We start from the raw sequence: 16,648 nt of genomic DNA, 5'->3' as shown, positions 1-16,648 counted from the left end.
AATGTTTGCAACACGAGATTCCACTGAAATAATGAGATGTTTTTGTCCTTCAATCTTTCCATAAATGCCAAAGGGTAGTAATCGGTACACACCATCATCTCCCATACATTGTTCATAACGTAAATGTTAAAATGTTGTAGGGTCATTCCTAAACTCAATAACTCATTTTCAGTGGTGGAATATTTTGTTTGGTTGATTTTGAGTCCTCCTGTAACAACACAGCTCCAACCCTTACATCACCGGTGTCGATGGTGACTTTGGAGCATTTCAGAAAGTCTGGCGCGGCTGAAACAGGTGCGGCAGTTCATCCTTATTCATAAATATCTCCTGGCATTGTTCTGTCCACCAACATTTCACCTTTCAGTGCTTTTCACATTCAGGGTTATGCCTTCCGAGATCACAAATATTAATCTGAATACGTCCAAGGTTCCAACTGGCTGGGTCACATCTTCCAAGGTCACTCATATTAGGATCACACCTTCCTTAGTTGTTCCTTCCGGGGTTGAAACTTCCCGAATCACATTTTCTTGTGCACACCTTCCTGGGTTACACCATCTAGGATACACGAGTCTCAACTGGAACATCATCTTTCAAACAAGTCCCAGCCAAAACAAAAAGTCCTGAGCAAAACAGATGAAAATACACTTTGACCTTCAGACAGGAATGAAAGGAAGGCGCAGAAGAAGGAATTTCCTGAGGCCTAGGTGTTGCTTAAGTCCAAGGCAAAGACTCCCTAATTGGCTCATCGATTGAATCCATGTTTATTATTATCAAAACAGTTATAGTAACAAATTCAAAAATACATTACATCAGTATCAACGCCAAACATGTCATGTAATCCCAATAACAAGCAGCTCACAACAACAAGGAACCGTGAGTGGTTATATATAAAGTAATGATGGCTAACATCATCCATCAGTCAATAACAAACAACTCCCTTGCACTAAGAGATGTTTTGTTGTAGGTTATCTTTGAATTTCCAGGGTGTTGTCCCCCGTATTTTCCTCTTTTGAGGGCCCTGCTCTCTCTCCGAGGCTGATCCTCCAGGGACAACAAATATCTCCATCACAATACAATAACCATGGTCTAAAATTAGCAATGCTCCAGGTTTTCACCCTCTGGAGCTGAAGTTTTCATCCTCTGGGATGAAGTAGAAAGGTCAAGAGCTTCAAGTTTTTAGGCATCCAGATCACAAACAACCTGTCCTCGTCCCCTCATGCTGACACTATAGTTAGGGAAGCACATCAACACCTCTACTTTCTCAGAAGATCTTGTTGCCCAGTCCATCACGTAAACCAGCCTCCCATCCATTGACTCTGTCTACACTTCCCGCTGCCTCAAAGCAGCCAGCATAATTAAGGACCCCAAGCACCCCAGACATTCTCTCTTCAATTCTTCCTTTGGGAAAGAAATACAAAGTCTGAGGTCACGTACCAACCAACTCGAGACAGCTTCTTTCCTGCTGCTGTCAGACTTTTGAATGGACCTACCTTGCTTTAAGTTGATCTTTCTCTACACCCTAGCTATAATTGTAATAGTACATTCTCCACTCTCTCCTTTCATTCTCTATGAATGGTATGTTTTATCTGTATAGCGCGCAAGAAACAATATTTTTCACTGTATGTTAATACACGTGAGAATAATATATCAAATCAAATGAAGTTTCTCACCTCTGGGAGTTTTGCCTGCCCGATTATCTGGGGGTTAATTTATCTGAGTTGGGAGGCCATCCGAGCCATAGATAGACAAGATCCAACGATAGACCAGAAAACATCCATTAACATAACAATAAAACAGTCAATTCTATTCAGCTGGAAATAAATATTATAGATTATCTATGACCCTCCAGGGAATCGCCTCCTGAGTTTTTCTTCCTGCCAGGGAATGGGAGCGACCCCCCGGTGGTAATGTTGTCTGAAGGTTACACCTTACGGATTTTCGGTCGGAGGGGTGGGGAGTGAGGGAGAAAGCCACCCCAGAGCGACTCTTCCCGGGCCTTCCTTCTGGTTTTTTGGCAGGGGCAGTGGGGGAGCGGAAGGCTCCCTGGGGTACACAGTCCTGGTTCCCTTCCAAATTTTCCTCCAGTGTTACTCTGTCCGGGACTTTACCTTCCAGAGCTTTCCCTCACCGGACAGTATACCGCACCGCCCACCCCCGCCCCCCCCGCCACCCCACTGGGGGTTACTCTATCTGGAAGGAGGGTGGGGGGGAAACACCCCTCCAGCCACAAAATAGTAAAAAAAGTGATAAACCAAACTAAGCTAACAGCAAGGCCACATAATACACTGACAGATAATCCCATTACCAGAAGCTCCATTATGGTTAACAATAAGGTCCGCTGTCAGTAATAATTGAGCCCATTGTAAATTCTCTTGCAGCATTCCGAGAGCTTCACCTTTCAGGGCTACGCCTTCCGGGATTGCAAATATTCAGCTGAATACTTCCAAGGTTCCAAACTGCTGGGCCACATCGTCTGAGGTTATGCCTACCAGGGTCACACCTTAATAAGTTGCACCATCAGGGTTAAACTTTCCTGAATCACACTTTCCGGGGAATACCTCCCTGGGTTGCCTCACCTAGGGCACACAAGTCTCAACTGGAAAACTGCATCTCATACAAGTTCCAGTGGAACAAAACTGCTTGCATGATTCTGACGCAAGGCAGATGAAAAGACACTTTGACCATCAGACAAGAATGAAAGGAAGGCGCAGAAGGAGGAACTTACTGCGTCCTAGGTGTTGCTTTGACTCTGCTTCATGGAGATTGCTGGCCTGGAAACTATTGCCATAGATCAAAACAACAAACAGCTCCAGCTAACACCAGCACTGAGAACAGAAACCCTCGCTTCATCTAGAGAGAGAGGCATTCTAGACAATTCAATAGAAAATAGGGCCAGAAATATAGACCCTTTGCCCTAAGCCCCAGGCCACAGCAACCACAGCACCCAGCCGCAACAACCTGCTCAGTTGTTGGAGACAGAAGTCCTTTCCCAAGAGACTGCCCTGACAATGGCAGTGCTCAGAGTGCTAGTCGTTAGTGTCTGTCTCCAGGGTGCCAGACAGACAGACACTCCAGGTTAAGTACAGAGCAAAGACTCCCTGATTGGATCATCAATTGAACCACTCTTTTTATGGTCAAAACAGTTACAAATACAGAAATACATCAGTATCAACACCAAACATGTGTAAATAACACATCATATTAAAATGCAGCTCGCAACATCAATAAACATTTGCGACATGAACAGTACCGATGGCTAATGTCGTCCATTTAACCAACAATGAATGTTTACTCTCTTGCACTGAGAAAGGATTTGTTGTAGATAATCTTCGAATTTCCAGTGCATTCCATCCATGTTTTCCCTGACTGGGGGTTCTGCTCCCTCTCCAAGGCTGACCCTCCAGGACTCTCTGCTCAGTACATCAAACTTCTCCATCACAATACGCCGTTGAGGCTACAGACAATCCACAATGTTAGATTATGAAACAACAATTAATATTAACACAATAATATAAACAAGCAGCTGTGTTAGGTTGGGATTAAGCACCATAGATTATCTGCAGCTCCCCAAGGAATCACCTCCTGGATATTCCCCATGCTGGGCAGGTGGGAGCTTCCTCCGGAGGTATTTATGTCTGGATTTTCGGTCAGAGGGGGAAGGTGGAGAGGAAGCCATGCCTGAGCTGCTCTGTCCAGGCCTCACTTCCAAATTTTCAACCAGAGATGGTTAGGGAACGGGACGGGGGGGGGGGGGAGGGGAACAGGACAGGATGGGACGGGGGGATGGGGGGGGATGGGGGGGGGCCCCCCCGTGTACTGTATCTGTATGTCCTTCTGGACTTTCCCCCAGAGGATAGGGACCCTCTGGTGATACTCTGTCGGAGATTTCACCTCCCAGAGCTCTCCCTCCCCACTTCTCAATATAAAATCACAGGAAAAATAAGTCATGGCCCCACAACACATCATTATTTTAAAGAGTTAGAGGGAAAATTGTCAGAGAATGCATTTTAATTCAAATTCATCCTGAGATAGAGGAATAGAACAGAGATCAGGATACATTATTGGAGCAGGAGAGACAATTGGGTTATTGGATATATGTAGATCTCGAGGGAGAGAGGAAATGGACACAGAGGGGATTGGATAGGTACTGATAGGGGAGAGAAACAGGCAGAGAGAAAGACAGAAACAGAAAGAGTTGTGAGTGTACTCAAAGTGGAAGGTTCCCTCGTCATGTCGAATGCAAAAGCAGCACAGAACCTGGAGTGGTTTGGCATTATTTCAATTGAAATTCCTGAGACTGGGGAAAGGTTTGTTCTCAATCCTAGAATCAAGAAGCAAAGATCAAAGAAAATTCCAGCACAGGAACAGGCCCTTCGGCCCTCCAAGCCTGCACCGACCATGCTGCCTGAGTGAACTAAAACCCCCTACCCTTCCAGGGACCATATCCCTCTATTCCCAACCTATTCATGGATTTGTCAATACGCACCTTAAAAAGTCACTATTGTATCCGTTTCTATTGGCTCCCCTGGCAGCAAGTTCGAGCCACCCACCAACCTTTCTTTAAAAAAAGAAAACTTGCCTTGTATATCTCCTTTCAACCTTGCTCCTGACAGTTGACCCCTAGTAATTGACTCTTCCACCTGGGATAAAAGCTTCTGACTATCCACTCTGTCCGTGCCCCACATAATCTTGTAGAATTCTATCAGGTCTCCCCAAACCTCCTTCATTCCAGTGAGAACAAACCAAGTTTCTCCAACCTCTCCTCATAACTAATGCCCTCCATACCAGGCAACATCCTGGTAAACCTTTTCTGTCCCCTCTCCAAAACCTCCACATCCTTCTGGTAGTGTGGGTGACCCAGAATTGAACACTATATTCCAAGTGCAGCCTAACTAAAGTTCTATAAAGCTGCAACATGACTTGCCAATTTTTAAACTCAATACCCTGGCCGATGAAGGCAAGCATGCCGTATGCCTTCTTGACTACCTTCTCCACCTGCGTTGCCACTTTGTGACCTGTGTACTTGTACACCCAGATCCCTTTGCCTGTCAATACCCTAAAGAGTTCTGCCATTTACTGTATAGTTACTAACGGTATCAGGACTTCCAAAATGAGTTACCCCAGATTTTCACTGGATTAAACTCCGTCTGCCACTTCTCCGCCCAAGTCTCCAATTGATCTATATCCTGCTGTATCTCTGACGGTCCTCGTCGCTATCTGCAAATCCATTGATCTTTGTGTCATCACAAACTTACTAATCAAACCAGTTACATTATCCTCCAAATCATTTATAAAATTACAATCAGCAAAGGTCCCGGCACTGATCCCTGAGGAACACCACTTGTCACAGTCCTCCATTCAGAAACTCACCTTTCCACTGCTGGTAAGACTCAGCTTTCTGTGCCCCAGTCAGTTCTGTAACCATCTTGTAATTTCAGCTTCTGCACCAGTCTGCCATGAGGGATCTTGTCAAAGGCCTTTCTGAAGTCCATGTAGACAACATCCACTGCCCTACCCTCATCAATCATCTTTGTCACTTTAATCAAATTTTCTGACAAATTACTGAGACATGAACTTCCCTCCACAAAAACACATTGCCTCTCACTAATACATCCATTTATTTCCAAGTGGAAGTAAATCATGTCCCGAAGTATCCTTTCCAATAATTTCTCTCCCACTGATGTAAGGCTCACTGGCCTGTAATTACCTGGATTGCCCTTGTACCCCTTTTTTCATAAAAGGAACAACATTGGCTGTTCCCCAATCCTCTGGGACCTCCCCTGTAGCCAGTGAGGATACAAAGATTTCTCTCAAGGCCCCAGCAATTTCCTCCCTTGTCTCTCTCAGTATTCTGGGGTGTATCCCATCAGGCCCTGGGGTCTTGTCTACTTTAATGTTTCTCAAGAACCCCAATACCTCCTCCCTTTTGATCACAACATTACCCAAACTATCTACACACCCTTTCCAAGACTCATCATCCATAAAGTCCTTCTCCTTGGTGAATACTGACACAAAGTATTCATTTAATACCTCGCCCATTTCCTAAGTCTCCACATATAGATTCCCTCCCTTGTCCTGGAGTGGGCCAACCCTCTCCCTGGCTACCCTCTTGCTCTTTATAAATGTATAAAAAGCCTTTGGACTTCCCTTAATTGAGCTGGCCAATGACTTTTTGTAACCTCTTTTAGCCCTCCTTAATTCTTGCTTAAACTTTGTGTTTGTGCATTAAACAGAGCGATCTGTGGGTCATAGAATCATAGAAACCCTACAGTGCAGAAAGAGGCCATTCGGCCCATTGAGTCTGCACTGACCACAATCCCATCCAGGCCCTACCCCGTATCCCGCTATATTTACCCGTTAATCCCTCTAACCTACACATCTCAGGACACTAAGGGATAATTTAGCACAGCCAATCAACCTAACCCATACATCTTTAGACTGGATGATGAGGAGAGGATTGTTCTGCTTCTCTACAGGTAGGAGAAGTGTTCTTTGTCTGCTAAGTTTAATGCAGACTCTCTAACTAGGCCTCAATTCAACGATAACATGAGGAGCACTTTTGTATTTGGCTAATTCCCGAACAGGGGTTAAATGGCTGAAATCAGTGCTTTAATGAAATGTGCATCAGCCTCTTCAGGATGGGACTGTGGATTTCCTGCTACCCCCAACCCCCCGTCTCTCTCCTTTCTCTCTTTTGTTTGAGTTTTATTTTAAATGGCCGGACAGAAACTTAGCATTTCCATCCAGATTCATCCCGAGATAGAGAAACAGAGCAGAGATCGGAACAGATTATCAGTTTAAAGGAGCAGAGATGAGGGATTATGCCTGTATAGTATAGATCTGGGGGAGTGTGTTTACCCCAGTCCAACACTGGCATCTCCACATCATGGAGTGTGTCAGAGACAGAGTAGGAAAAACAGAGGGGCAGGGTGGGAATGGGGGCGGGAGTGGGGGCGGGAGTGGGGGCGGGAGTGGGGGCGGGAGTGGGGGTGGGAGAGGGGGTGGGAGTGGGGGTGGGAGTGGGGGTGGGGGTGGGAGTAGGGGTGGGAGTGGGGGTGGGAGAGGGGGTGGGAGTGGGGGCGGGAGTGGGGGCGGGAGTGGGGGTGGGAGAGGGGGTGGGAGTGGGGGTGGGAGTGGGGGTGGGGGTGGGAGTAGGGGTGGGAGTGGGGGTGGGAGTGGGAGTGGGGGTGGGGGTGGGGGTGGGGGTGGGAGTGGGGGTGGGAGAGGGGGTGGGGGTGGGGGTGGGAGTGGGGGCGGGAGTGGGGGCGGGGGTGGGGGTGGGAGTGGGGGTTGGAGTGGGGGTGGGGCTGGGAGTGGGGGTGGGAGTGGGATGGGAGTGGGGGTGGGAGTGGGGGTGGGAGTGGGGGTGGGAGTGGGGGTGGGAGAGGGGGTGGGAGTGGGGGTGGGGGTGGGGGTGGGAGTGGGGGGTGGGGGTGGGGGAGGGGGTGGGGGTGGGGGTGGGAGTGGGGGTGGGGGTGGGGGTGGGAGTGGGATGGGAGTGGGGGTGGGAGTGGGGGTTGGAGTGGGGGTGGGGGTGGGGGTGGGAGTGGGGGTGGGAGAGGGGGTGGGGGTGGGAGTGGGGGTGGGGGTGGGGGTGGGGGTGGGAGTGGGGGTGGGAGTGGGGGTGGGAGAGGGGGTGGGAGTGGGGGTGGGAGAGGGGGTGGGAGTGGGGGTGGGAGTGGGGGTGGGGGTGGGAGTGGGGGTGGGAGAGGGAGTGGGGGTGGGGGTGGGAGTGGGATGGGAGTGGGGGTGGGAGTGGGGGTGGGAGAGGGGGTGGGAGTGGGGGTGGGAGAGGGGGCGGGAGTGGGGGCGGGAGTGGGGGCGGGAGAGGGGGCGGGAGTGGGGGCGGGAGTGGGGGCGGGAGAGGGGGCGGGAGTGGGGGCGGGAGAGGGGGTGGGAGTGGGGGTGGGAGTGGGGGTGGGAGAGGGGGTGGGAGTGGGGGTGGGAGAGGGGGTGGGAGTGGGGGTGGGAGTGGGGGTGGGAGAGGGGGTGGGAGAGGGGGTGGGAGTGGGGGTGGGAGAGGGGGTGGGAGTGGGGATGGGAGTGGGGGTGGGAGTGGGGGTGGGAGTGGGGGTGGGAGAGGGGGTGGGAGTGGGGGTGGGAGAGGGGGTGGGAGTGGGGGTGGGAGAGGGGGTGGGAGTGGGGGTGGGAGTGGGGGTGGGTGTGGGGGTGGGAGAGGTGGCTGATAGAAGTGGGAGATTCATTTCTGTGCCCAGAGTTTATCTGCTGGCCTTTCTCTGGAGTAAAGCTCCCTCTTCGCCAAAATGCTTTGAAATGTCAAATAAATCAAATTTCGGGACAAATGACAAGACATTTATAAGTTAATTTTATTTGAAACCTGTTCCCATTTTGTCAGTTAATAATGGGCAGAATGAGTTTCCATCCCACCCGCTACCACCCTCCCCCCCACAACTCCACCCCCCCCCCCCCAACTCACCCCCCCCCCACCCCCCACCGCCAAGAAAATGTGAATTCCAGTAAGTCCTGGGATCTTAGAGTCAGAGTTATAGAGGTTTACAGCACGGAAACAGGCCCTTCAGCCCAACTTGTCCATGCCACCCCTTTTTTAACCACTAAGCTAGTCTCAATTGCCCACATTTGGCCCCTATCCCTCTATACCCATCTTACCCATATAAGCGCCTAAATGTTTTTTAAAAGACAAAATTGTACCCGCCTCTACTACTACCTCTGGCAGCTTGTTCCAGACACTCGTCACCCTCAGTGAGAAAAACATTGCCCCTCTGGACCGTTTTATATCTCTCCCCTCTCATTTTAAACATATACCCTCCAGTTTTAGACTCCCCTGCATTTGGGAAAAGATATTGACTATCTAGCTGATCTATGCTCCTCATTATTTTAGAGACCTCTATAAGATCACCCCTCAGCTTCGTTTGCTCCAGATTAAAACGTCCCAATTTATCCACTCTCTCTGTATAAGTAAATCCATCAAGTCTTGGTAGCATCCTAGTAAATATTTTCTGCACTCTTTCTAGTTTAATAATATCCTTTCTATAAGTTGTCCTAAGTTGTTCTAAAAGTTCCTATAGTGTTGTCCTACGGGTAGGGTGCTAAATTGGGGGAAGGCTAGCTATAGCCAGATTAGGCAGGAATTGGTGTCCATAGATTGGGAGAGGATGTTTGAGGGTAAGTCCACATCTGGCATGTGGGAATAAGAACCTAAGAACATAAGAAATAGGAGCAGGAGTCGGCCATCTAGCCCTTCGAGCCTGCTCCGCAGTTCAATAAGATCATGGCTGATCTGAAGTGGATCAGTTCCACTTTCCTGCTTTCTCCCCATAACCCTTAATCCCCTTGCCTACCAAAAACCTATCTACCCGTGTCTTAAATATATTCAGCAAGGCAGCCTCCACCACTTCAATGGGCAGAGAATTCCAGAGATTCACCACCCTTTGAGTGAAGAAGTTCCTCCTCAACTCCGATCTAAACCGTCCCTCCCGTTATCTTGAGGCTGTGCCCTCTAGTCCTGTTGTCCTTTCTGAGCGGGAAGAATCTCTCTACCCCTATCCTATCCATCCCTTTCATCATCTTGTACGTCTCTATAAGAATCTTTTAAGGGACATCTGATAAGGCTGCAGGACAGTCATGTGCCTGTAAAGAGGAAGGACAGGAAAGGTAGGATTAGAGAGCCGTGGATAACTAGGGATATTGAGGACTTGATCATAAAGAAAAGAGAGGTGTGCGTTAGGTCCAGGCAACTGAGAACGGAGAGAGCTCTGGAGGAACACAGAGAGAGTAGGAAAGAACTCAAACGGGGAGTTAGAAGGGCAGAAAGAGGTCACAAAATGTTCTTGGCAGACAGGATTAAGGAGAATCCAAAGGCATTTTATTTATATGTTAGGAACAAATGAGTTGTTAGAGAAAAAAAAAATCGGACCTCTCAGGGACAAAGGAGGTGAATTATGCTTAGAATCCAAGGGTATAGGGGAGATCCTGAATGAATACATCAGTATTCACAAAGGAGAGGGAGTGTTGACTGGGAGTGTCTCAGAGGGAGGTGTTGACCCATTAGAGAGAATCTCCATTACAAGGGAGGAAGTGTTAGGATTTTTAGGAAACATTAAAACTGACAAATCCCCGGAGCCTGATGGCATCTATCCTAGACTGCTCAGGGAGACAAGAGATGAAATTGCTGGGCCTCTGACGGAAATCTTTGTCTCTTCATTGGACACAGGTGAGGTCATGATGTGGATGTGCCGGCTTTGGACTGGGGTGAACACAGTAAGAAGTCTGACAACACCAGGTTTAAGTCCAACCGACTTAAGTCCACAATGGAGTTCTCCATTCAGCTGACGAAGGGACAAACCCCGAAAGTTTGTGAGTTTACTATCAAATAAATCGGTTGGACTTAAACCTGGTGTTGTCAGACTTTTCACAGGTGAGGTCCCAGAGGATTGGAGGATAGTGAATGTGGTACCGTTGTTTAAAAGGGATAGCGAGGATAACCCAGGTAATTACAGGCTGGTGAGCTTGACGTCAGTGTCAGGGAAGTTGTTGGAGAGGATTCTTAGAGATAGGATGTATGCGCATTGAGAACAGAACAATCTCATTAGTGATAGACAGCATGGTTTTGTAAGAGGGAGGTTGTGCCTTACGAATCTGGTGGAGTTTTTGAGGAGGTGACAAAAACGGCTGATGAAGGAAGGGCCGTGGATGTTGTCTATATGGATTTCAGGCGTTTGACAAAGTCCCTCATGGCAGGTGGGTGAAAAAGGTTAAGGCTCATGGAATACAGGGACAGGTGGTTAGATGGGTAGAGAATTGGCTTGGTCACAGGAGACAGAGGGTAGTAGTGGAAGGGTCTTTTTCCAGCTGGAGGTCTGTGACCAGTGATGTTCAGTAGGGGTCTGTACTGGGACCTCTGCCATTTGTGATATATATAAATGATTTGGAAGAAGAACTGGTGTGATCAGCAAGTTTGTGGATGACACGAAGATGGCTGGACTTGCGGATGGCTGGACTTGCTGATGGTGATGAACATTGTCAGACAATACAGCAGGATATAGATAGGCTGGAAAATTGGGCGGAGAAATGGCAGATGGAATTTAATGCAGATAAATGCAAGGTGATGCATTTTGGAAGGACTAATGTAGGGAGGAGTTATACAATAAATGGTAGGAACCTTAAGAGTATAGAAACACAGAGGGACCTGGGTGTGCAAGTTCACAAATCCCTGAAGGTGGCAGCACAGGTGGAGAAGGTGGTGAAGAAGGCATATGGTATTCTTGCCTTTATAGGACGGGGTATAGAGTATAAAAGCTGGAGTCTGATGTTGCAGCTGTATAGAACACTGGTTAGTCCACATTTGGAATACTGCGTCCAGTTCTGGTTGCCGCACTACCGGAAGGACATGGAGGCTTTAGAGAGAGCGCAGAGAAGGTTTACCAGGATGCTGCCTGGTATGGAGGGTCTTAGCTATGAGGAGAGATTGGGTAAACTGGGGTTGTTCTCCCTGGAAAGATGGAGAATGAGGGGAGACCTAATAGAGGTTTATAAGATTATGAAGGGTACGGATAGGGTGAACAGTGGGAAGCTTTATCCCAGGTCGAGCCGTGACGATCATGAGGGGTTGAGGGCTCAAGGTGAGAGGTCGAGGTATAACCCAGATATCAGAGGGATGTTTTTTACACAGAGGGTGGTGGGGGCCTGGAATGCACTGCCAAGTAGGGTGGTGGAGGCAGACACGCTGGGGTTGTTTAAGACTTACCTGGATAGTCACATGAGCAGACTGGGAATGGAGGGATACAAAAGAATCTTCTTCTTGAAGATCGAGAGCCTCAGAATGTTCCTGGGAATTAATAGATTCCTATCAGTCGTCCAACAAATTTTAATGCTCACCTTGTCACTTACGTTGGAGCTATTGGGGATTTTCCATCACTGTCTGTATAGCTTGTTGTGTGTCTATTTATGTTTATTGATGTCTTCTTTTACATCCACAGGCCATTCGGTCCTCCTTGTTGGCCAATAAGGGGCATACACACGGCGGGTTGTGCGAGGGCTGCTCTTGGATGTTGTTTCGAGAGTTGCCTAGTGCTTCACGTCGTTAGTGTACGCTTAAACTGGACCAGATGCCGGGCAACACGACAGCTCAGTGACTATCACGGTTTGTACAGTTACAGGGACCCGGGTCGGATCTCCGGCTTGGATCAATGTCTGTGGGAGTTTGCACATTCTCCCCGTGCTTGCGTGGGTTTTCTCCGGGTGCTCCGGTTTCCTCCCACACCCCAAAAATGTGCTTTTTAGGCTGATTGGTGTCAATAAATTGTCCCTGAATTGGATCACCCTTAATCTGGAGCACATATAATTCCCTAAATTTCCACCCCTTTATTGTGAGCTCCACTAGAGGTAGACAAAAATGTCGACGAGCGACAAAAGACTCGAATAAGGCACTCAGAGTGTTAAAATGGCAGCGCAGGCTTGTAGGGCAGAAGGGCCTGTTCCCTGTGCTGTGCTGTTCTTTGTTCTTATAACAGGGTGAGCAGAACTATACACAGTATTCCAAGTGTGGCCTTACCAATATTTTGTACAAGACGTCCCAGCTCCTGTATTCAATGGTCTGACCAATGAAACCAAGCATGCTGAATGCTTTCTTCATCACTCTGTCCACCTGTGACTCCACTTTCAAGGAGCTATGAACCTGCACTGGCTGATCGCTTTGTTCTATAACTTGCCCTAAAACGCTACCATTAGTTAAGTCCTGCCCTGGTTCGATCTGATGTGGAGATGCCGGTGTTGGACTTCTTACTGGTTCAATCTATCAGAATGCATCACGTCGCATTTATCTAAATTAAGTTCCATCTGCCATTTGACAGCCACTGGTCCAATTGATCAAGACCCCATTGCAATCTGAGATAACCTTCTTCACTGTCTACTATGCCACCAATCTTGGTGTCATCTGCAAACTTTCTAACATTGCCTACTAAATTCTCATTCAAATCATTAACAGAAATGACAAATAACAATGGACACAGTACTGATCATCAAGCCAATTTTGTATCTACTTGGCTACCTCACCCTGGATTCTGTGAGATTTTACTTCATGCAACAACCTACCATGCGGTACCTTCTCAAAGGCCTTGCTAAAGTCCATGTCGACAACATCAACTGCACTGCCCTCATCTACCTTCTTGGTTACTTTGTCAAAAAAACTCAATCAAGTTTGTGAGACATGATTTTCCACACACAAATCCGTGCTGACTGTCCCTAATCAGCCCCTGCATCTCTAAATGCCTGTAGATCCGATCTCTCAAAAATACCTTCTTACAACTAACTCACTACAGATGCGAGGCTCACCAGCTTTAGTCCCCAGGTTTTTTCCCTGCACCCCTTCTTTAACAAAAGCACAATCCAATCTTCAGGCACCTCACCTGTGACGATTGATGATATATATCTCTGCAAGGGGACCCACAATTTCCTCCGTTACCTTTCAGAACGTCCCGAGATACACTTCCATCAGGTCCCGAGGATTTATCTATCTTGATGCACTTTAAGACTTCCAGCACTTCCTTCTCCATTATATATACACTCCTCTAGATATCATTATTTATTTCCCCAAGTTCCCAAACATCCATGCTTTTCTCAACAGTGAATTCTGATGAGAAATATTCATTTACGATCCCACCCACCTCCTGTGGATCTGCACATAGATGACCTTATTGATCTATTCTCTCCTTCGTTACTCTTTTGCCCATTATGTATTTGTAGGAGCTCTTTGCAGTCTCCATTTCCTTATCTGTCCAAACAATCTTGTGTCCCCTTTTTGCTCTCCTAATTTCCCTCTTGACTCTACTCCTACACCCCCTATACTCTTTAAGGGATCTACTTGATCCCAGCTGCCGATGTCATATGCCTTGTTCTTCTTCTTGACCAGGACCTTAATATCCTGTGCCATACAGGGTTCCCCACTTGTACCAGCTTTTCCCCTCACTTTAAGAGGAATGTGCTGACCCTGAACCCTGGTCAACAGACTTTTGAAGGCCACCCACTTATCTGATGTCCCTTTGCCTTCCTACAGACTCCCCCAGTTAACAGTTGAAAGTTCCTGCCTGGTACCAACAAAATTGGCCTCGCCCCAATTTAGAATTTTATTTTTTGGGCCAGACCTATCATTCTCCATAGCATCTTAAAACCAATGGAATTGCGCTCACTAGTCACAAAGTCTCACAAACACTTCTGTCACCTGCCCGCCCTTATTTCCCGGCTTTTATTGTTTTCAATCATCCTTATTGTTAGTTTTAATCAACGTTCATTTTTTTCCCCCTTTCTCTCTCTTAAGGATAATTTCTTTGGGAGTTTTGCTGCGAGGAACTCTCAGATAAGAGCTATAATCAGAGGGAAAATATTAATCAAAGTCCATGTGTCTTGGTCATTCATTTTACACTCAGATTGAATTGTGGGGTTTTTGCACCAATGGTCATGAGTCTGTGTGTGATCCCTGTTCCAATATAATCCCACAGATTTCAATCCCTATCCCTGAAGCTCTGTCTATGCAACTTCCCCATCCTCAGAACTGTTTCTCCGCATCTTTCTCCAAATTCCTATCTCTCTGCATCCTTTAGCCCTCAGCCTCAAAGTGTCAGCATCTTTCCCTTTTGATCACGCTCTAACTTTCGCTCTCTGAACCTTGGTCACACTGTCATTTCAAAGCCCCCCTTTCTGTTTCTCTCCACCTCTCACTTTGTATTTCAGTCTGTGTGCGCATCTCCCTCTGACCCTGTGGATTGTTTCATTTGGATCACAACAGTATCCTCCATGTCAATTGTTACCCCATCCCACCCTCCACCAATCTCTGCTTCCCTGTCTCCCTTTCTGAACCACTATCTGAATCATAGAGGCACCTTCTCTGTCTACATTCCTATTTCTTTCTCTGTCTGATCACCGTTTCGCTATTCACAGGGAGTGAAGTCCCAGAGATACAACAGAGTTGGGGGTGGGTGGGGGTAACTCGCTTAAAGCGATGAGAGTTGTAATGCAGGGGGTTGTTCAAAGATAGGGATATTAGACAGAGGGGGACTGGAGAGGGGTTGGGAAGAAAACCCAACAGGGTGTTTGTTGTATAGAAGGGCGGACGGAGGAATATCCTTCTACCGACTGCTTAGTGTCAGGGGAAGGTTAACATTTTAAAATGGGCAGAGTTTTCAACAAGACTTAGAGGGACATCAGGAAAGAGTGGGAGTTAGAGGGATTCTGAGGGACTTGGGAAAATTTACAGGGATTCCGGGTTCTTATAGAGGAATTCGGTAGAGAGATTCAGGCAGGTGGGTCTTGATATTTAGAGAGGGCTTTGGTGGTGGGGACTCAGAGGATGTGGGAGCATTTGAGGGATTTAAGTTGGGGGAGAGGAATTCGGGGGAATTACAGAGATTGAGGAGCTGAGGCTGAGAGAGATTTCAGGTGAATGCACTTGGATTTGGAAAGGGAGTGCTTAGAGGGATTGGGCTGTGATTTAGAGAAGAATTTAAGGGAAACTTGAGATTTGTGAAGGGTCAGAACATAGAACATTACAGCGCAGTACAGGCACTTCAGCCCTTGATGTTGCACTGATCTGTGAAACTAATCTAAAGCCCATCTAACCTACACTATTTCAATATCATCCATATATTTATTCAATGACCATTTAAATGCCCTTAATGTTGGCGAATCCACTGCTGCTGCAGGCAGGGCATTCCATGCCCTTACTACCCTGTGAGTAAGAACCTACCTCTGACATCTGTCTGATATCTATCACCCCTCAATTTCAAGCTATGTCCCTTTGAGCTAGCCATCTCCATCCAAGGAAAAAGACTCTCACAGTCTACTATATCTAATCTTCTGATCATCTTGTATGCCTCTATTAAGTCACCTCTTAACCTTCTTCTCTCTAACGAAAACAGCCTCAAGTCCCTCAGCCTCTCCTCATAAGACCTTCTCACCATACCAGGCAACATCCTGGTAAATTTTCTCTGCGCCCTTTCCAATGCCTCCACATCCTTCCTATAATGCGGTGACCAGAACTGTACACAATACTCCAAGTGCGGTTGCACCAGAGTTTTGTACAGCTGCAACATGATCTCACGGCTCCGAAACTCAATCCTTCTGCCAATAAAAGCTAACACACCGTACGCCTTCTTAACAACCTTATCAATGTGGGTACCAGCTTTCAGGGATCTATACACATGGACTCCGAGATCTCTCTGCTCATCCATACTCCCAAGTGCCTTACCATTAGCCCAGTGCTCTGTATTCCTGTTACTCCTTCCAAAGTGAATCACCTCACACTTTACCACATTAAACTCCATTTGCCACCTCTCAGCCCAGCTCTGCAGCTTATCTATGTCCCTCTGCAAACTGTAACATCCATCCTCACTGTCTACAACTCCTCCGACTTTACTGTCATCTGCAAATTTACTAATCCATCCTTTTACACCCTCATCTAGGTCATTTATAAAAGTGACAACAGCAGTGGCCCCAAAACAGATCCTTGAGGCACACCACTTGTAACTGAACTCCAGGATGAACATTTCCCATCAACAACCACCCTCTGTCTTCTATCAGCTAGCCAATTCCTGATCCAAACTGCTAAATCACCCTCAATCCCATGCCTCTGTATTTTCTACAATAGCTTACCATGGGGAACCTTATCAAACACTTT

The sequence above is a fragment of the Carcharhinus amblyrhynchos genome, chromosome 22, assembly GCF_965287045.1.
Source record: "Carcharhinus amblyrhynchos chromosome 22, sCarAmb.v2.hapA, whole genome shotgun sequence".
NCBI classification, from domain to species: Eukaryota; Metazoa; Chordata; class Chondrichthyes; order Carcharhiniformes; family Carcharhinidae; genus Carcharhinus; species Carcharhinus amblyrhynchos.
This window is presented reverse-complemented; position numbering follows the sequence as displayed.